Source organism: Lathyrus oleraceus, chromosome 2, assembly GCF_024323335.1.
Source record: "Lathyrus oleraceus cultivar Zhongwan6 chromosome 2, CAAS_Psat_ZW6_1.0, whole genome shotgun sequence".
In the NCBI taxonomy this organism is placed as follows: domain Eukaryota; kingdom Viridiplantae; phylum Streptophyta; class Magnoliopsida; order Fabales; family Fabaceae; genus Lathyrus; species Lathyrus oleraceus.
The window spans coordinates 413,366,585-413,388,143 of record NC_066580.1 but is presented as its reverse complement, the minus strand read 5'-3'; the positions used below and the strand labels follow the sequence as shown (position 1 = coordinate 413,388,143).

The 21,559-nt window shown below is 42.4% G+C and overlaps 2 pseudogenes; both read right to left on the bottom strand.

The window, feature by feature from the left end:
- Positions 1 to 308: 308 nt before the first annotated feature.
- LOC127123479 (serine/threonine-protein kinase BSK2-like) lies at positions 309 to 13,320 on the bottom strand (annotated as a pseudogene).
- Positions 13,321 to 18,429: 5,109 nt separating this feature from the next.
- LOC127121489 (serine/threonine-protein kinase BSK2-like) lies at positions 18,430 to 19,287 on the bottom strand (annotated as a pseudogene).
- Positions 19,288 to 21,559: the final 2,272 nt, after the last annotated feature.

Here is a 21,559-nt window from a genome sequence, read left to right as displayed (position 1 = left end):
CTGAATCTTCTTTAATCTATCTATCATCTTCATATTCTGATGTTGCTTGCCACAAGGTATGCTTCATTGTTGGAGTGGTTTAGCATTTTGCTGCTGTTGGTTGTGGTTTTCTGCAGGTTCAATCAGTCGAAACAAAGCTTGAATCAATGCAGATTTGCCACTGCCGGTTTATTACTTTATGCTGGCTGTTGTACTGCTGTTATGTTAATTATTGTTTGTTGCAGGTGAACAAATGGTGCTTGCTTTGGATGACAAAAATGGGAACTTAAATAATCCAATAAAGAACACTTGTTGACGCCTTCAAGGGTAACAACAGCAGTGAGAATGAAGACAAATGGCAACAAAAAAGCAAGGACGAGTATGGTATGAAAAAGGGTTCGATAAGAAATGTGACAAGCTGCGACTTTGATCTTCATCAAGTCAATAAACCCATTGTTGCTTGATATCGTGATGCTTCTCATGCTAGGCGAGAAATGAAGCTGCATCGTCATTAAGCATGTCCTGTGCGTCGGTTTCCATTCCCAGCTTTGAGAGAGCAAGAGCTTGTAGGTAGAATGCAGTTGGCCAATCAGGTATGCATACCTGCGCCTGCATTGCGTCTCTTAATGCAAGTTCCGCCTGTTCGTTCATCAAGTAGGAGAAGGCTCTCCTTGCAAAGACGGTCGCGGAGGGAACAGACATCATAACCACCAACTTGGAATAATACTCAATTGCATTCTTGAAATCCTTGTCTCTAAATGCAATATCGCCGAACCTTTTTTTTGTTTAAGATGTTTTGCACTTGTTGTGTCCACTCTTGAAATGAAAGCTCGTTTTCGGCACCTTCTTCATCTTTATAACCTGTTTTTAACAATATATCATGAATAGCAGTAAGATCCATCCTAGCACAAGCCTTTCCAAGAGGAGAAAGCATAGTTGGTAGCGGTAGCACTGCCGCTGTTTTAGTAAGGCCCATTAACACATGAGATGCTACCTCTTTCTGCTTTTGAAGAGGTGTAACGGTAGTGAGAAGAAACTTAGTATCAGGTCTTTCTCTGGCCTCAAACTGAAGACATTTTGACGCAAGCTCAACCAACTTTGTAGCATCATCATTTGCATATTGCCCTTCTAAGGATGAGTCCATCAACAACAACGCATTTTTCCCTCTAATTAGGTCCAAAGCATGGCTTGGGGGAATATGCTTGGTTATAAAAAATGGATACGGATTTTAGAAATAATCTGAGACTAATCAAAATGTCAATTTAAAATCAAAAAGAACCAAATAAAACCAATTAAAATCAAATTAATCTATAATTCGTCAAAATTACTTTGATATCAACTCTAACATTTATTTGGAAATTAAAATCAATTAGAGTTTGAATCATTAGTAAAAACACAATTAAGATTAACTTGAAATTTGGAATTAGATTTACTTTGAAATTAAATTAAAATTGAAAACTAAGATCAAATAACTAAATCCATTTTGTAATCAAAAAACACCATGATCAAAAATTAGATAATGACCCATGTTTATAAAAAAAATGGGTTTGGGAATGAATGTATGCAAATGAACTTAAGGCCAAGTGCCAAATAAAAAATGAAAAAATGGAAAAATTCAGGACCAAAATCGGGGTATGACAGTTGCCCCTATTTAAGCGTCTTCAACTAGAGAATATGAAGCAGGACGTTCTTCATATGATCATAGTGGGAGATGGTTAAATATTAAGGAGACCCGGATTTTGATCCTGAATCCCTATGAAATAATTAACAATGCCTGTCAGAATCGGCAAAGAAGCAATCTCAAAAGAAGAATCCGTCTGGTACGGTGAAAATCGGCCCGAGTACCGAAATAGAAAGTTGACCTGGATACCAAAATAAATGGTAACACAAGAATACCCATGGCCTGAACGCCGCACATTAGTCTGAACACTAAGCATCGGAATATGAGAGTATCAATGTTGGTCTGATCACCGGAAATCTGGTCTGAACACCACTTCGATCTGGAAATCGGAAAACTGGCCTGAATGCCACAAGTACTTCGACTTGATCGTCGGAAACTTCTTCGATGTGAAAATCGGAAACTGGCCTGAATGCCACTTCGGTCTGGATACCGGAAATTGGCCTGAATGCCACAAGTTGCATCAACCTGAATGTCGGAAACTTCTTCGATCTGAATATCGGAAAAAAAACTGGCCTGAATGCCACTTCGGTCTGGATACCGGAAACTGGCCTGAATGCCACTTCGGTCTGGATACCGGGAACTGGCCTGAATGCCACAAGTTGCATCGACCTGAATGTCGGAAACTTCTTCGATCTGAAAATCGGAAAAAACTGGCCTGAATGCCACAAGTTGCATCGACCTGATTGTCGGAAACTTCTTCGATCTGAATATCGAAAAAATTGGCCTGAATGCCACTTCGGTCTGGATACCGGAAAAACTGGCCTGAATGCCACTTCGGTCTGGATACCGGAAAAACTGGCATGAATGCCACTTCGGTCTGGATACCGGAAAAACTGGCCTGAATGCCACAAGTTGCATCGACCTGAATGTCGGAAACTTCTTCGATCTGAATATCGGAAACTTCATGCCTGTCAGCATCGGCAGAAATAGGGAGCAATAATAATTGAGGCGGCACGTGGGCCAATGACCCATGCTGGGGATAATAAGTCATGAACAACCTTCAGTCTGAATACTGGAAACAAATCTCTGGCTTATCACTTGGGATACCGAGAATGTTTCATGCTTACATGCGTATGTTTGAATTTTTCAATGGCGTAATGCTCCATGAAAATGGAAATGCTACGCGATTTGGGAGGATGCAATGCAATATGATTCTACATGCAGGGATGCGAAATGCTGGGGAAAATGCCAAGCCGAAGCAAGGAATCCTGTTGGGGAAATGATCACAATCTTCTGGACCCTGGCACTACTGTTGGAGATGCACAGCATAATGAACTATGTGGGAAATGACCGGCCGCACGGTGTTCTGGCAATGACGAGATACCGAGACTCTGACTGGGGAGAGAACGGCGCTGAAAACCTGTTTTTGGGGGAAGCGATAGTGGTTCTGGCAACCATAATCTACGAGAGATGACTCAGCAGGGGGGAGCAAACACCGATACGGTACCGAGGTTATGCTTCCAGGAAAGAGATCATCGATCTGGGATTGAAATCCTCAATCTGGCATCGAACTCTGAGGAGCAGCTGCTTCTGCTGGGAAGATACAGTCTGGTACTGCCAACTCCGCTGGGGAGTGTATAGTCTGACACACATACTTAGGAAATTCCCCGAGGGTATCTGTTCTGAATAGATGATCCAAAGCACTTAAAATTCACATCAACTTTAAATGTTTATTAAGCATATACCTGTAAAGCCCTTATGTGTCATGATGCAATGTTTATCAAAAATTCGGACGTCATTTTTGCAAACAAAACAGTAAAATGAAAATGAAAACAGAGATATACTGAGTAACATGATTTTATTGATTGAATGACCTCTGAATAGGCATTTACATCAGGAAGCAATCCCTAGGAAGAGGTAATCGCAAAACAGAAATTAGTCTAGTGGCAATGTGAAATGGATTTCTACTGGGTTCCAATTCTGCTATGACTTGCCCGTCTTCAAGATCCTCCAGATGATCAGCCTTCCGAAAAGGTGATTAGACTGTTTTCTTCCTTTTGAAAGTTTCCAGTCATCGACATGAGATGAGATTCAGAACTAACTCAGAACACAGTCATTCGCTTAATCCCTAACTTTTGCCTGGATTGCCCTTTTCGGGTTTTCAATCCACCGGGATACCCATTTTTGCCTAAGTTGCCTTCTCAGGTTTTCAACTTACCGGGTGTACGATCTTTTCATTTTTAAATCCCTAATTTTTGCCCGAACCTTTTCATTTTCTTGGTTCGTCGGGATGCCCATTTTTGCCTGGACTGTTCTTTTTACCGTCCAGCGGGTCTATTTTATGCGAAGTATTTTTTAACTGCGTCTGAGTTTACCGGGGAAGTGAAGTCTTCACCATCCATAGTTGCGAGCATTAAGGCTCCACCATCAAAAATCTTAGTGACAATATATGGTCCCTCATAGTTAGGAGTCCACTTGCCCCTGTGATCTGTCTGAGGAGGAAGGATCCTTTTCAACACTAAATCTCCGACTTGGAAACAACGAGGACGCACTTTCTGATCAAAGGCCCTCTTCATCCGACTCTGATACAACTGCCCATGACAAATGGTTGCCATCCACTTCTCTTCGATAAGACTCAACTCATTGAACCTTGTCCGAATCCATTCAGCTTCATCTAGCTTGACATCCAACAGGACTCTTAGAGAAGGAATCTCCACTTCAACAGGTAGAACTGCTTCCATACCATACACAAGGGAGTAAGGGGTTGCCCCGGTCGATGTACGTACTGAAGTACGGTACCCATGCAAGGCGAAGGGTAGCATCTCATGCCAATCTCTGTACGTAACGACTATCTTCTGCACAATCTTCTTTATGTTCTTATTTGCTGCCTCAACAGCACCGTTCATCTTAGGACGATAGGGGGAAGAATTGTGATGCTGAATGTTGAAGTTCTGGCACAACTCCTTCATCATTTTGTTATTGAGATTGGAACCATTATCAGTAATGATTCTTTCGGGAACCCCATAACGACAAATGATTTCTTTCTTGATGAATCGGGCAACCACATGTCTGGTGACATTCGCAAACGACGCTGCTTCGACCCACTTGGTGAAATAGTCGATGGCCACAAGGATGAAGCGATGCCCATTGGAGGCAGTCGGCTCAATCCTTCCAATCATATCAATTCCCCACATAGCGAACGGCCACGGCGAAGACATCATATTCAGAGGATTCGGCGGTACATGCACCTTATCAGCATAAATCTGGCATTTATGACACTTCCGAGCATATTTGTAACAATCAGATTCCATGGTCATCCAGTAATAACCCGCTCTTAACAATTTCTTAGTCATCGCATGTCCGCCGGCGTGAGTACCGAAGGAGCCTTCATGAACTTCTTGCATTAACATGTCTGCTTCGCGTCTATCCACGCATCTGAGCAAAACCATGTCGAAGTTCCTCTTATACAGCACATCGTCTTTGTTCAAGAGGAAACTGCCTGCCAATCTTCTCAAAGTCTTTCTGTCATTGTTGGATGCCCCTGCAGGGTATTCTTGATTCTTCAGAAAGCATTTGATGTCGTGATACCAGGGCTTATCATCAACTACCAGTTCAGCAGCAAACACATACGCGGCCCTGTCAAGGCGCATTACATCGATCCTGGGAGCATGGTTCCACCGAACCACCTTGATCATGGAGGATAGAGTAGCAAGAGCATCTGCCATTTGGTTCTCATCACGAGGTATATGATACAACTTTACTGTTGTGAAGAAAGTCAACAGTCTTCTCGTGTAATCTCTGTAGGGGACCAGAGTGGGCTGGAGAGTATTCCAATCACCATTCACTTGATTGATCACTAGAGCTGAATCTCCGAAGATGTCCAGAGTCTTGATTCTCAAATCAATGGCTTGCTCAATACCCAAGATACAGGCCTCGTACTCAGCTTCATTATTGGTGCACTCGAAGGTCAGACGAGCGGTGAAAGGCATGTGGGCACCTTTCGGAGTAGTAATGACAGCGCCAATTCCACTTCCTTTGGCGTCGACGGCCCCATCAAATAACAAAGTCCACTTTTCGTCTGGATCAGGTCCCTCCCCAACAACCGGCTCTTCACAGTCTTTCATCTTGAGGAACATGATGTCTTCATCTGGAAAATCAAACTTCATCGGCTCGTAATCATCAATCGGCTGCTAAGCAAGATAGTCTGATAAAATACTCCCTTTGATGGCTTTCTGGGATGTATACTGGATGTCGTACTCTGTCAGTACCATTTGCCAACGAGCAACTCTTCCGGTGAGAGCTGGCTTCTCGAATATGTACTTGACTGGATCCATCTTGGAGATCAATAAGGTTGTGTGAGTCAGCATGTATTGTCTCAATCGCTTAGCAGCCCATGCAAGTGCACAACATGTCTTCTCAAGCATTGAGTATCTCGACTCGCAATCTGTGAACTTCTTACTCAAGTAGTAGATGACATGTTCTTTCCTACCTGTCTCGTCGTGTTGACCGGGAACACAACCCATAGAATTGTCAAGTACTGTCAAGTACATAATCAGCGGTTTCCCTGGGACTGGAGGCATAAGGATAGGAGGATTCTGCAAATACTCTTTTATCTTTTCAAAAGCCCTTTGACAATCGTCATTCCAACTGATAGCCTGATCTTTCCTCAGCCATTTGAAAATTGGCTCACACGTGGCTGTTAGGTGAGAGATGAACCTTGCAATGTAGTTCAACCTCCCTAAGAAACCACTGACTTGCTTCTCTGTTCTTGGCTCAGGCATTTCCTGTATTGCTTTCACTTTGTCAGGATCCACCTCAATCCCTTTTCCGCTAACAATAAAACCCAGCAATTTTCCAGATCTCACCCCGAAAGTGCACTTGTTCGGATTAAGCCTCAGCTTGAATTTCCTTAAACGTTCAAACAATTTCTGCAGATTCACCAAATGTTCTTCTTCTGTCTGAGATTTGGCAATCATATCGTCCACATAAACCTCGATTTCATGATGAATCATATCATGGAACAGAGTCACCATAGCTCGTTGATATGTTGCCCCAGCGTTTTTCAGACCAAACGGCATCACCTTATAGCAGAAGGTCCCCCATGGGGTTATGAAAGTTGTCTTCTCCATGTCTTCTGGTGCCATCTTGATTTGGTTATAGCCAGAAAAGCCATCCATGAAGGAGAATACCGAGAACTGAGCTGTGTTATCCACCAAAACGTCGATGTGAGGTAATGGGAAATCATCTTTAGGACTGGCTCTGTTCAGATCCCGGTAGTCGACACACATCCGTACCTTTCCATCCTTCTTAGGTACTGGAACGATATTTGCAACCCATGGCGGATAATTGGTAACCGCTAGGAACCCTGCATCCAACTGTTTATGCACTTCTTCTTTTATCTTGACAGCCATCTCTGGTCTTGTTCTTCTGAGCTTCTGCTTGACCGGAGGACAACCCTCTTTGAGAGGTAAACGGTGTACCACAATGTCTGTGTCAAGCCCTGGCATATCCTGATAAGACCAAGCGAAGACGTCAACATACTCTTGCAACAGTTCAATCAACCCCTTCTTTACATCGTCTTCCAAAGCAACCCCTATCTTGATTTCTCTCTTGGCGTCCTCGGTGCCGAGATTAATCACTTCAGTAGCCTCTTGATGTGGTTGAATGACCCTTTCCTCTTGCTTTAACAGCCCGACAAGTTCTTCCGGGAGTTCACAGTCTTCATCACCCTCTTCTTCAGCTTGGAAGATTGGGTTTTCGAAGTCGAAGCGAGCCATAGCAGAATCGTTATCAATAGGATCCGGTGATGTGCATCTGCATGAGTGATGGTATGTGCTTATGAGTGTGAACAGTGAGTGAAAACTAAACAAAACATTGCCAAATATTTTTATTCTTTTGAAATTTTGAAAACTGTAAAAATAGAAAAACAGTGAACAAGATTTTGAATGCAAAAGACGTCCTTCACTTATGATAAACAATGCAGGTATTCACATAGATGAGCCCTACAATGAGTCATTACGCCCTGGGCGGAACGTAAGACTTGGACATGCATGAATAAACAAAGAAAAATTACTCCTCTAGAAGAGTGACTTGGACAATTTCCTCGGAAGACCAATTGTTGATGACTTCACCAGGGATCCTCGGACGCACCCAGTTGTCGATGTCGCAATCACTATCTCCATTCTCATCGTTGATCGCAGAGATCTGGCCATATTGGATGACGCCAGCACTGGAGAAAGTAATCGGCCCCTGACGAGTCTGAAGTGCTGAAGTTGTAGAAGTCAACGCTGGTTGATACCCAATCCCGAACTTGTCGTCCTTCATTGGTAATTCCAACAGACGTCCCCAACCGGGAGCAACACCTGAATCCACCAAGGCTTGCGCCTGCTTGAAAGATGAGATAGGGGCTCCTGCTTTAACCCCTTCCACCGGAGCTGCATCTTTGATCTGAACTGACTCAAAGGCCTGACAGAGAGTCTCATGAATTTCACCTTCTACCTCTACGTACTTGAAGGTAGACAGGTTACTTACCAGTATGTCCTCCTCACCACAGACGGTGACAATTCTTCCATTGACTGGGAACTTGATCTTCTGATGCAGTGTTGATGAGACTGCCCCAGCATTGTGGATCCAAGGACGACCCAGAAGGAAACTGTACGAGGGACTGATATCCATCACATAGAATACGGTGTTGAAGGTTTGTGATCCAATCTGAATTGGCAATTCTACCTCTCCAAACACCGACCTCTTAGAACCATCGAAGGCTTTCACCACGAGATTGGAAGGTTTCAAGACCAAACCTTCTACTTCTAACCTTGATAGGGCTCTCTTGGGTAGCACATTGAGAGAGGAACCTGTATCCACCAGAACATGAGATAACACGGTGTCTTTGTATTCCATTGAGATATGCAAAGCTTTGTTATGGTTGCGTCCAGCTGGTGTTAAGTCAGAATCAGTAAAACCCAACCCGTTGCTTGCATGAACATTTGCAATGATCCCTTCTAGTTGGTTTACTGAGATCTCCTGAGGCACATATGCAGCATTAAGGACCTTCAGAAGTGCCTCCCTGTGTGCCTCTGAACACAACAGGAGTGAGAGAATGGATATCTTGGACGGCGTCTGAATCAACTGATCGACTACCTTGTAATCGCTTTTCTTTATGATTCTCAGAAGCTCATCCACATCCTTCGCAAAAGTGGGCTCAGAGCCAGCCTGGGGTGCAGAGGTACCCTCATTTACAACTTGTTTGCCTTTGGCCTTAACCGCGGCATCAGTGCTCTCAGTTTGGGTAACCGGTGGTGAGAACAATCTACCACTCCTGGTGAATCGCCCGATTCCACCAACATTATCCACTGCGGGACCTTCAACTTCGAGTTCAGACTTTTGACCCTCTTCTACCTTCAAAGGTCGTTCCACCCCATGATCGTGTGTGTATACACCCCCCCCCCCCCAATAATGCCAAGGAATGACCCTATTGCTTGTGAAAGGTAAAGGACCAGGGGTTGTGATTGTCATAGCGGCCGGTCGCACTGGCGGCACTGGTTGTGCTTCTGGCACACTGATCTGATTAGTCGGGTAAAAGATGGTGATAGTAGCGACATCATAGTCATACTCGGGAATTTCATTCATTGAAACAAAAACATCCGGAACACCGGAATCAAGTTCAGTTACATCAAAATCAGACACATTGTTTGGTATATCAGCAACAACATTTGAAAAATTAAATACATCAATGGGAAATACAAAGTCAACAGGAACAACGTCTGTGAATTCTTCAACAGCATCTTCAAACACCTCTTCAACTACCCTTTCAGCAAACTCTTTGACAGACAAGTCTTCAACTTGGAGGGTACCATTGTCAAGCAAGACCTGGATACCCTGCTGCAGCTTCAAGCAATCCTTACCCTGTATAGCGCAATCCAAACAACCTTTCCCACAACCGGGGAAAATATCAGCCTTCAGCAAGCATTCCTTAATTTCCAACAACGGAGTCTTCAACTTCAACACATCCTTAACGGACTTGGCTTCTTCTTCCAGCATATTCACATTTGCACCACCATGCTGTGGCATGGGATTGTTGACGACATTAGGAGCCGGTGCAAGGTTGATAGCCTTTGAATCTATGAGGTCCTGAACTACGTGCTTAAAAGCTTTGCAGTTCTCAATATTGTGGCCAGGTGCCCCAGAGTGGAAACTACACCTAGCATTGGCATCATAACCCACCGGAAGTCTACCAACAGGAGGAGCCAGAGTGCGTAACTGCACAAGTTATAGCTGTTGAAGACTAGCAAGCAGTTGAGCGCACGACATTGGAAGAGTGTCGAAACACCGGTCCATCATCCTCTGCCTCTGTTGATAGGCGGGTCTGTTACCTGGTTGTTGTTGTTGTTGATACTGAGCTGGCTAACGTTGTGGTTGTTGTTGTTGTAGTGGTGCTGCAGCCGGGATGGTCACAGCCGCAACATACGGTCGCTGATGATAGTTTTGAAAATTATTCCTCCTGTTTTGATATGAAGACACAGAATTCACACCCCCTTCCCTCTGCTTCTGTCCTCCCATAAATGGCTTCTTTACTCCTGATGAAGATCCACCTCCATTGTGGCTCTTGTAGGTCTTCAGGTAATTCTCTACCCTCTCTCCGGTAGAGACCACATCAGCGAAGTTGGAGGTATTGCACCCCACCAAACGCTCCAGGTAAGGTCCAGGCAACGTATTCATGAACATGTTGGCCATTTCCTTTTCCAACATGGGAGGTTGAACACGAGAAGCTGTCTCCCTCCAGCGTTGAGCGTATTCCCTGAAGCACTCATTGCTTTTAAGAGACAGGTTCTGGAGTTGAGTTCTGTCTGGGGCCATGTCTGCATTATACTGGTATTTCTTCACAAAAGCTTCCGCCAAATCCCTCCAGCAACGGATGTGGGCTCTATCCAACCTCATGTACCATTCCAGGGATGCCCCAGCTAGGCTGTCCTGGAAGAAGTACATAAGTAGCTTCTCGTCATCAGAGTATGCAACCATCTTTCGGAAGTAGGCTTGTACATGGGTCTTCGGGCAAGAGCTACCATTGTACTTGTCAAAGATTGGGAGTTTGAACTTCGGTGGGACCCTCACGCCTGGGACCAATCCCAAGTCAGAAACATCTACCCCCAGGGGGTTTTGTCCTTCTACCGCCTTCAGCCTCTCCTATAATCTCTTGAACATGGGATCCATGCCATGGCCCAAACCAGAGTCTTCTGGAAGCAAGAACTGATCATCTTGATCATCGTGGATGGGTTGTTGATCGTGGTTGTTATGTGGGATCGGGACAGGCCCCGGTCCATTAACCTCTGCAATTGGGGGATCAGTCACGACCTCTGGTTGAGTAGTTGCGGGACTCCTTTGTATCATTTGTCTAATCTCATGTTGTCCTTGCGCTACTCCCTGAACCACATCCATGAATTGGTTCATGCGGACCCTCATCTCAGCAAGTTCTGCTTGTAGACTTTCCATTGCTTTCTGCTGGTTTCTGCGGGTACCGTACCGGTGAATTCCTGAATCAGCTATCCTGCTAGTGGAACACCAAATAATATGAGAACACCGCGGCGACACCTGTTATGAAAGAATATACAAATGAATATGTTAATGCAATGACATGTTTATCACTTCCAAAAAGGTATTCTACCCCCTTGATTCCGGTCTCACGAGAAGATCGAGCCGTAGATAAACTTTGGAGATCAAGATGCAATAGAGAGCAGGTCTTCATATAGATAAATTCAAAGAGAATGGCCTTAGCCAATAGTACATTAAAAGAGGATTTCCACAACAAGCCTGTGGATCATCACTACACAGCAATAAAGCAATAAGTAAAAGGAGGAACAAAAAATCAGGACTCAGCCTCCTGTGTACAAACCATAAGGACTGCTCCTCGCTTCAGCCAACAATGCTATCGTGTCAGGATGATCTGGGAATTCTATCAAACGCCGGATAAGCAGATTCCTTTGGTGAATAACTCCATCCAACTCGTTGATGTGCTCTCTGTAGTAATTCCCATCATCTTCCCCGAATACCTCTTAAAGTCTGGATTTCGTCAAACCTGCCAACACCTTAAGTTCTTCAATCTGTCCTCGAGCCTCATTGAGTTGATCGGTGATGTAACCATTGGTAGAACGGGCGCACAGAAGCTCATTGTTCTTCTCCTTCAACAAAGTCTTCAATTTCTCCATCTGACCAGTCAGTTCGGTCACCATCTCCTCCTCCTTTTCCTTCCGAGAAGTTGAAAATGCATCCCATCGCTCTTGCCACCCTGCCAATTTACCATGAGCATCCATTAATTGTTGCTTGACTCGCTTCAACTCAGAACTGGATGATCCCAAGGCCTTGTCTGTCTTCCTGAAGAAGTCCACCTCCACAGCTAATTTCCCTTCTGCTTCCCCTTGCAATCTGACGGCTTCCCCCTTCTGATATTCTGCCTCATGGAATTGATGCATATAGTCTTGCAACTTCACACTTAACTCCGAGTTTTCAGTTTGAAGCTCCTCCATGGCTTTCTTCAATTTGTCATACTCCTCTCGGCTCACCATTGTTGACTGCTCAGGAGTAGGCGGATACAAAGGTTCTTCAATAGGAAACGGCAGACCAAACTCTTCAACTCTTCCTTGAAGCCACTCTTCATACTGAGGATAAGTCCTACAATCTCCTTTTCCAAGCACAGTTCTTCCTCTCTTGATCACCTTGAGCCAAGCCTCTGCCGCCTTATGGGATACAGTCAAATCAGGCGAAGAATGAAAGAATAGAGATTCTTCCATATCCTTTTCCAAAGGCGGAGTTCTTAAAGCATATCCAAACTGTCTAACTGCTAGAGAAGGATTATAGTTAATTCCTCCTCTTCTTCCTACCAACGGTATATTTGGGAAGTTCCCACAACTGTGAATAATATCCGCCTGAAGCAAGCTCAGGTCAGACCACCAAGAAATATCTTCAGCTCTCAACCCCATCAATCTCTTCGACCAACTCAACGAGTCCTCAACATCAACGAACGCTCCTGATTTGGGTAGGTGAGAACTGAATCACTTATAAAACAAAGGCGCACAACAATTCAATAATCCTCCTTTTCTATTCTCATTCTTGTGGTGCACCGAATGAAAGAAATCTCCTAGCAAGGTCGGCACTGGATTTCCCAACACGAAGAGGCATATTGCGTCCATGTCCACAAATTTGGCAACATTAGGGAACAGGACAATCCCATACACACAAAGAGCCAACACAACATTGAAACCCCTCTGGTCACCATCTTCAAGTTTCTTCTTTGCTTCTCCCAGTAAGAAACTCAAATGAAAACCACTGACTCCTCCCTTCTGACACATATTAGCCTTCAAGACTGATTTCCCCAAATATGTGGCTGAAGCAACCATGCTGAGATCGGGCAGAAACTCAGAACTGTAGAACAACAACTGTGACTTGATAGGAACTCTGAGAAAACTGGCAATCTCCTCCAAAGTAGGGACCAAAATATAATCCAGGAATGTGAAACACCTCAATGGAGGGTCATAGAACTGCAGCAGTGTAAAGAGAGGATCGTGTTGATCTTTGGAGAGAACCGTGACGAAGCTTAGAATCAAACCGTAATCCTTCCGGAATCCTTCTAGAGAATCGTGATCCATTAACTTCATCAGTTGTTGAATAGGCTCCAAACAAACCACTGGAAACTTGTAAGCGACGTGTCTCTTTCTTCCAATATCCATCTCAGGAGAATCAGAAAACCCTGACCAGAATCAAGAAGAAGATGTAAACCCCTGGGAATAGATAAACATGTATGAAGTGATATGAATGCAAAATGATGTGATGCAATGCAGTGACATGGAAATCAGGACTGTTGTATCTGCTTGAACATATGTCGGGTTGCACTGTTTGAAGAGAAAACCCACTGAAGAATATAATATAAGATCAAAACTCTGCTCCAGAAAACCGGGTTGGTTGGAGGTTAAGGTTCCCTGAATTTAGCCCGCCCCTCACTGGTAGGTTCTAAGAACAGAAGTTTGTCAGCTTCAGCCTTTCAGTCGAGAATAATACGTTTACCATTGAAGGTTTGGCATTATTACGGGATAAAAGACCTCCACTGACTCCCCTCAACAGGACATCCTAAAGCAAGTTCCCAGTCTCGGGGTCCTCGGATTGAGCAGCGAGAATGCGCCCACCAGAGCTAACATAATCACGTCTCGGAGGAGAGGCCTCGACTGAGTTCTTGGGAAATGGTCACCAGAGTCGATGATTTCTAAAGGAATATCTGTCGTTATGGAACACCCATAGGACAAAATATATCCAACAGAAACCTCGTCTGGAATGTGGGTCTCATGAACGACTTAACGTAGCAACATACCACGCAAGCCTCATGACTATCCACTCTAACACCTATGTGTACACTCAAGCCTGGGTAGTGGGCTTATCTCTCATAGAACAGTCCCAACCCAACAAACAAACAACCCACAGAACCCACAGATACAACAAACATATGTACACGAATGCAATAAGGTAAAGCAGGTAAATGCTGAAAATAAATAACTGTACAAAAGAATAAACACCCAACAAACAAGAAACCTACAAAAGCTAGGAGGGACTCGCTTAGGGAAACCGGGTCCCCAGCAGAGTCGCCAGCTGTCGCAACCTAAAAAATACGAGGGTGCGAAAAAACAACCGGCGAAAGAAAAGATGACAGGAGAGTCGCCACCGTGCGTTATTTATCCCAAAGGAGGGAAGGGAAACGCTCGAAGTAAACCTGGAGAAAGGAAAGGAAAAGACAAGGTCTCGCAACCAAATCTTGGGTTCGGGAGTCGATTATACGAAGGGAAGGTATTAGCACCCCTACGCATCCGTAGTACTCTACGGGATCCACTCTTGTTGTTCTTGTCTAAAGGGTGTGTGTTTATCTAATGTACTATTTACTAAAAGGGTCAAGAGAAAAATGACTCGCACGGATGTCGTATCCATTGCATACGTATCTCATATGAATATGAGAATTAGAGTCTTTGTAGCTCGGCTACCTATGGGTTAAAGAGGAGCGTGCTCGCTAAGACGTTGCGTCTTATGCCTACGTATCTCATCGGGAATGAGAATCAGAGCAAAACGTAGTTCAGCTAACTACGGGAACGAGGGTCTCGATTGCAACTAGGGCAAGAGAAAAGGAAAGTCTCGATCGCAACGAGGGCGAAAGCAAACAAGGATTAGTTGTTATTCGTTAGTCAAACTCGGCAAGACATCGCATCTTGTGCCTACGTATCTCATCTGAACATGAGAATCAGAGTTACCGTAGTTCGGCTATATAGGGATTGCCATCTGAACATGGACTTAAAAAGGAGGACACCAGTTGTGTCAAAGGAGAGTGGGCAATGTGTTCACGTCCTAGCAGCAGGTGTCGCAGCTCGCTGAATCGAGTCTTAGGCAGTTACCTCTTTGCAATAGGAAGGACCACATGCCACAAGATCGGAGATGCTCGGAAAGGTCTAAAAGAAATGGGGAAGTTTTGCCTTAGAGTTGTCATGCAATATGTACTTAAGTGTTAGGATTTACAAATCTACACTCGGAAAAGCGTCATTTATCTCTACTCAACAATCGTGGCCGAAACAATGTTTTGTATCTCTTATGACAAGATATCTTTCATTTTAAAAGGTTTTTGATTGGTCGCACGGCGGCGAGAAAAAGAGTTTGATTGGTTGGATGTGCTTTGAGTGATGGCGAGAACTAGGATTGGCGAGATATACATCTCGAATCCTAGCCTCGGGAGTGCATGGTATACACCATGTTCCATTTCCATCTTTATTTGCAAAAGTGTTTAATGGAGAATTAAGTGTTTTGAATTTGATTGAGAAAAGGGTTTGGAGAAACCGCATTGACAATTTTAGGCGATGGCGAGAGTTAAGATTGGCGAGGCATACGTCTCGAATCTTAACCTCAGGAGTGCATGGTATACACCATGTTCCATTTCCACCTTTATTGAAAAAGTGTTAAATAAGAATTAGGTATTTTGAGTTTTTGTTGTGAAAATGACTTGACCTAGATCAAGTATTGATGGACGTTTGAGAAAGATTTGAATGAGTGTTTGATAGAGCAAAGTGGGTAAATTGGATGATGGCGAGAGCTAGGATTGGCGAGATATACATCTCGAATCCTAGTCTCAGGAGTGCGTGGTATACACCACGTTCCACTTCCATCTTTATTGAAAATGTCTTAATTATGAATTAATTTTTTTTTGAGTTTTTATTAGAGAAAATGGCTTGACGTTGAATCAAGCATTTGATGAAAGTTTGAAAGAAAAGGGATAGAATAGGAGGGCGAAATGAATTGATTTGTTTATTGAGAAAATGCTCGACGTTGGATCGAGTCATATTTTTGTATTTTTTCAGAAATGGTGGATTTTACTCTTTGGTTAGTGCCTAAAACAAATAGAGAAATAAAACAATACAACATTATATACACATTGGGGAAGTGGGGTACATTTTGTCAAATGGGGATTCAAAATCATGAAATAATTAAATCGGACCCAAACAACAAATGATGCGAAATATGAGTGTAAGTGCAAGAGAACCGGCTCATTGTAAGAAAGCCCAAGAGTAAGCTATGTGAGGTTGATGGCGATGCTCAAAAGCAATCGACTTACGAGGGTGTGAAAATGGGCTCGACATTGAATCGAGAAAAAAATATGATTTTTATAGTTTTAAAATGGTTTTGAATGAATGATGAAATTAAAAGAGACAAATCTATGTTATGATAATAATACAAACTACGAGTGTGGGTGAAATTATAATAAAACACAAACATAGGAAAAAATGAATGCTAAAAGAAATAAAGAAAAATGCAATATGTGGGTATTGAACCCACTCCACTAAAGACTTAGAAACTACCCTCTCTCCACTAAACCACTTATAATTAGTTATCATTTAAATAACAACATAAATATATAAGTCATACTAGATTGGAACAAAAAATGAAAAAAAGAAACTAAAATAATGAATAGTAAGGGTCTGTTGGATTACCAAAGAAAACCCAGCCGCCTGGCTGTTGGGTTTCCAAAGAGAAATTAAAAGGTGCACTAAACAACATTACCAATAATTAAAATTAAAACCAAGGAATACCAAAGGATTGGTCTTTAATCATATTTGAATGCTATTTTCTTAAAAGTAAATGAAAAAAAATTGGGAACAGAAACACTCTTTGAAACAATCAAAGTCCATTCCTTTTTTCACGCTAAACCTCATCGTTCTCTCTCTCATTTGCACGGTCCCCCCTCAATCGCTCTCTCTCATTCTCACCAAAAACCTCTCAATCACGCTCCCTCTATCTCAGTATCGCTCTCAATCGCGCTCTCTCACTCAAACACACCAGGACATGCAAGAACTCGTGGATAGGATAAAAAAGAGCTCACCTTCGGCGGTGATGACGTTGATGATGAAGCTTCAAACTCCTCCAACTCTTCAACCAGGTTTTCTTTGATTTTAAGGTTAGGGTTTTTCTGTTTGCCAGCTTTCAATTCCGCCTCCAGGTTTTTCGTTGTTCATTCCTTACTAATTCTCTTCCCTATTTATGTTCTGTGAATTAGGGTTTTCGGATTGCTATGGTGGATCCAAGAAGTATCCCAGCCAAGTCCTTTCGGTGCTCAGAAATTGGAGTGGTCCTTTTTGATGCTAGATTTCGGAACGGTAATCTGAACTTAAGCTTTCTCCCTCTGTTTTGTCTTAATGCCAATTTGGGAATTTTTGGATTTTTAATGCTTGGGAATTTTCTCTGCCTTTTTTACTGCAGTGAAATTGGTGAGAGTTGTTTTGATTTTGCCTTGATTTCAATGTTTTTGCCAAATCCATATTGCAATTGACCGTTTGCACGATCTCTGGTGGCTGAAATGTTGAATGCGAAAGAAGGCTTCCAACCAGGAAATGTAAGAGGCATAACAAGTTTAGCATAGAAACACCCATTCTCCTTTGAAAGTTTGCAACCCAAATGCTCAAACAGTTGTCTCACAGGTGCTGTAGTCATCCTCAGATCCTTTGATATATCTTTGCAGTCAGTGTGGAATTCGTCGGTGAAAAGCGTGAGCACTAAAAGCTTTGAACTTGCTTTTTGTTCGAATTGAGATGTTCTGAAAATTGCTATATTTGTACTTGTGTTGGCACTAAAAATTGCGTTTCATCTTGATTCCGCTTTCGTACAATGCAGGGAACTCTAGTTATCATGGAAGACACACAGTAGTGACCGTTCCTCGGCCTATAAATCTCCAACCTATTTCTGTGCCTTCCATTACAGTAGATGAATTGAAGTCTGTGACAGATAATTTTGGTTCAAAGTCGTTCCTTGGTGAAGGTGCGTACGGGAAAGTATATCGTGCCACATTGAAAACGGGACGTGAAGTTGCGATTAAAAAGTTGGACTCCAGTAAACAGCCAGACCAAGAATTTCTCTCTCAGGTTTGTTTCAATGTCAGTTAGAAATTTTTTACTGTGTTGACGGCCCTTTCCGTGCCCTTGCTTACGAGTATGCTCCAAATTAATTGATGAATGAGAGTATGCAACAAAGCTTTTGCTTTTCAGACTCGTCCTGAATCTTCTTTAATCTATCTATCATCTTCATACTCTGATGTTGCTTGCCACAAGGTATGCTTCATTGTTGGAGTGGTTTAGCATTTTGCTGTTGTTGGTTGTGGTTTTCTGCAGGTTCAATCAGTCGAAACAAAGCTTGAATCAATGCAGATTTGCCACTGCCGGTTTATTACTTTATGCTGGCTGTTGTACTGTTGTTATGTTAATTATTGTTTGTTGCAGGTGAACAAATGGTGCTTGCTTTGGATGACAAAAATGGGAACTTAAATAATCCAATGAAGAACACTTGTTGACGCCTTCAAGGGTAACAACAGCAGTGAGAATGAAGACAAATGGCAACAAAAAAGCAAGGACGAGTATGGTATGAAAAAGGGTTCGATAAGAAATGTGACAAGCTGCGACTTTGATCTTCATCAAGTCAATAAACCCATTGTTGCTTGATATCGTGATGCTTCTCATGCTAGGCGAGAAATGAAGCTGCATCGTCATTAAGCATGTCCTGTGCGTCGGTTTCCATTCCCAGCTTTGAGAGAGCAAGAGCTTGTAGGTAGAATGCAGTTGGCCAATCAGGTATGCATACCTGCGCCTGCATTGCGTCTCTTAATGCAAGTTCCGCCTGTTCGTTCATCAAGTAGGAGAAGGCTCTCCTTGCAAAGACGGTCGCGGAGGGAACATACATCATAACCACCAACTTGGAATAATACTCAATTGCATTCTTGAAATCCTTGTCTCTAAATGCAATATCGCCGAACCTTTTTTTTGTTTAAGATGTTTTGCACTTGTTGTGTCCACTCTTGAAATGAAAGCTCGTTTTCGGCACCTTCTTCATCTTTATAACCTGTTTTTAACAATATATCATGAATAGCAGTAAGATCCATCCTAGCACAAGCCTTTCCAAGAGGAGAAAGCATAGTTGGTAGCGGTAGCACTGCCGCTATTTTAGTAAGGCCCATTAACACATGAGATGCTACCTCTTTCTGCTTTTGAAGAGGTGTAACGGCAATGAGAAGAAACTTAGTATCAGGTATTTCTCTGGCCTCAAACTGAAGACATTTTGACGCAAGCTCAACCAACTTTGTAGCATCATCATTTGCATATTGCCCTTCTAAGGATGAGTCCATCAACAACAACACATTTTTCCCTCTAATTAGGTCCAAAGCATGGCTTGGGGGAATATGCTTGGTTATAAAAAATGGATACGGATTTTAGAAATAATCTGAGACTAATCAAAATGTCAATTTAAAATCAAAAAGAACCAAATAAAACCAATTAAAATCAAATTAATCTATAATTCGTCAAAATTAATTTGATATCAACTCTAACATTTATTTGGAAATTAAAATCAATTAGAGTTTGAATCATTAGTAAAAACACAATTAAGATTAACTTGAAATTTGGAATTAGATTTACTTTGAAATTAAATTAAAATTGAAAACTAAGATCAAATAACTAAAATCCATTTTGTAATCAAAAAACACCATGATCAAAAATTAGATAATGACCCATGTTTATCAAAAAAAATGGGTTTGGGAATGAATGTATGCAAATGAACTTAAGGCCAAATGCCAAATAAAAAATGAAAAAATGGAAAAAATTCAGGACCAAAATCGGGGTATGACACAAATGTAATAAAAAAAAAGAGGGTGAAAAAACAAAATCAAAAAAAAAAAATCAAAAAAAAAAATCAAAAAAGAAAGAAAGAAAAGTATACCCTCAAATCCCTAGTTGACTGATGCTGAATGGATTCAGAGTCGTTATGACCAACTGAATTTGATTGAAGAGAAGCGATTGACTGCCATGTGCCATGGTCAGTTATATCAGCAGAGAATGAAGAAAGCATTCGATAAGAAGGTCAAGCCTCGTGTGTTCCGAGAAGGTGACCTCGTGCTCAAGAAAGTCTTGTCTTTCGCGCCCGATTCCAGGGGCAAGTGGACTCCAAACTATGAAGGTCATATGTTGTTAAGAGAGCCTTTTCAGGCGGTGCTTTGATGCTTACAACAATGGATGGGGAGGATTTCACTCGTCCTGTGAATTCGGATGCAGTCAAGAAATACTTTGTCTAAAAAAAAAAGTATATAAAAGAAAAACAGAATAGCTCGCTAAGTTGAAAACCCGAAAGGGCGGCTTAGGCCAAAATGAGCGTCTCGGTGGAGAACCCGAAAGGGTGATCCAGGCAAAAATTAGAGACTTGAAAAAAAATGAATTTGCATCCCGCTAGATTGAGTACCTCACCTTGGGGCAATCTAGGCAAAAATTAGGGATTTGGCAAGTAACTGCATCCTGACAAGACTTTCTGTTCCGCAACCGCCTTTTCGTCAGAGATTCTCGATTCGTCGTCGACTGAAGCTTCGAATACATCGAGATTCAAATTGGTAGAGAAAGGATCATTATGTTCAATGTAGCCCTCTTCCAATATATATCACTGATTTCAAATTTGTACAGATCTATGGAGTCTTGCCATTTGCAGGCTACCATTCCATCAAATCAATTTGAGCTTTTATCCAATTATTTGCACTCTTATTTGTTTCAATTCAATAAATGGTTTTGCATGTTTTAATTGATAAAATGTCATTGTTTTAAACAAATAAATTTTTTCAAAATATTGTTTTGAACAAAGTGAACATTCACAATGATGACAGGATACTTAAGAATTTCTCAGTGCTCTCCCAAGGGTGGCATCATTTCCAACAGGGTAAGACATTTATTCATATTCCTGGCATGGTTGTATCCTCTTTCTTCAGATTGTTGTTGGGGTTGTTCCCTAAGCAAAGCTTTTGTTGAGATTTTGTTCCCCAAGCAGAGTGTTTGTTGAGAACTTCACAATCCTCTCCAACAATTTTCTCCCCTAGCATGGGTGTTTTCCTTTTGGAAGATTCGGTATTTGGTGGGTTGATATCCCGGTACTTCGACTGTTTCTTCAGTATAGTCGCCTGCAGAGTGATGGTATGACGTACTTCATTTGTACTATCTCCCCATCAGAGCGTTTGCTGAGGTTTTCACCTCTTATCCCTTCAGCAGAGCAGTGATTATTTCCTCCTCAGCAAGTTGTTGGTTTCCTCTTGGAAGGTTCAGTATTTGGTGGTTGAGCACCAGTTCTCCTTCTCATCCTCAGTTAATTTGCCAGTATATTTGTGGTACGGTGGATTGTGTCTATGATGTTTCCCTGCGGAAGTTTCGTGATTTCCCTGCAGTATCTCCAACAGAGTAGTATCCTCAACAGAGTTGCTTTTGTGGCAGTTTCTGCCCGTTGTAAACTTCTGTTCCCTAATTGGGTGGGTTGGTGATCTATCATCCATAGATTTGGGTGATTTCCTGATGCTTTTGATCCTCAGTAGAGTGGCTTGTGGCAGAATCTACTTATGTGATCTATTTTCCCTCAGTGGGTTTATCCCCGATG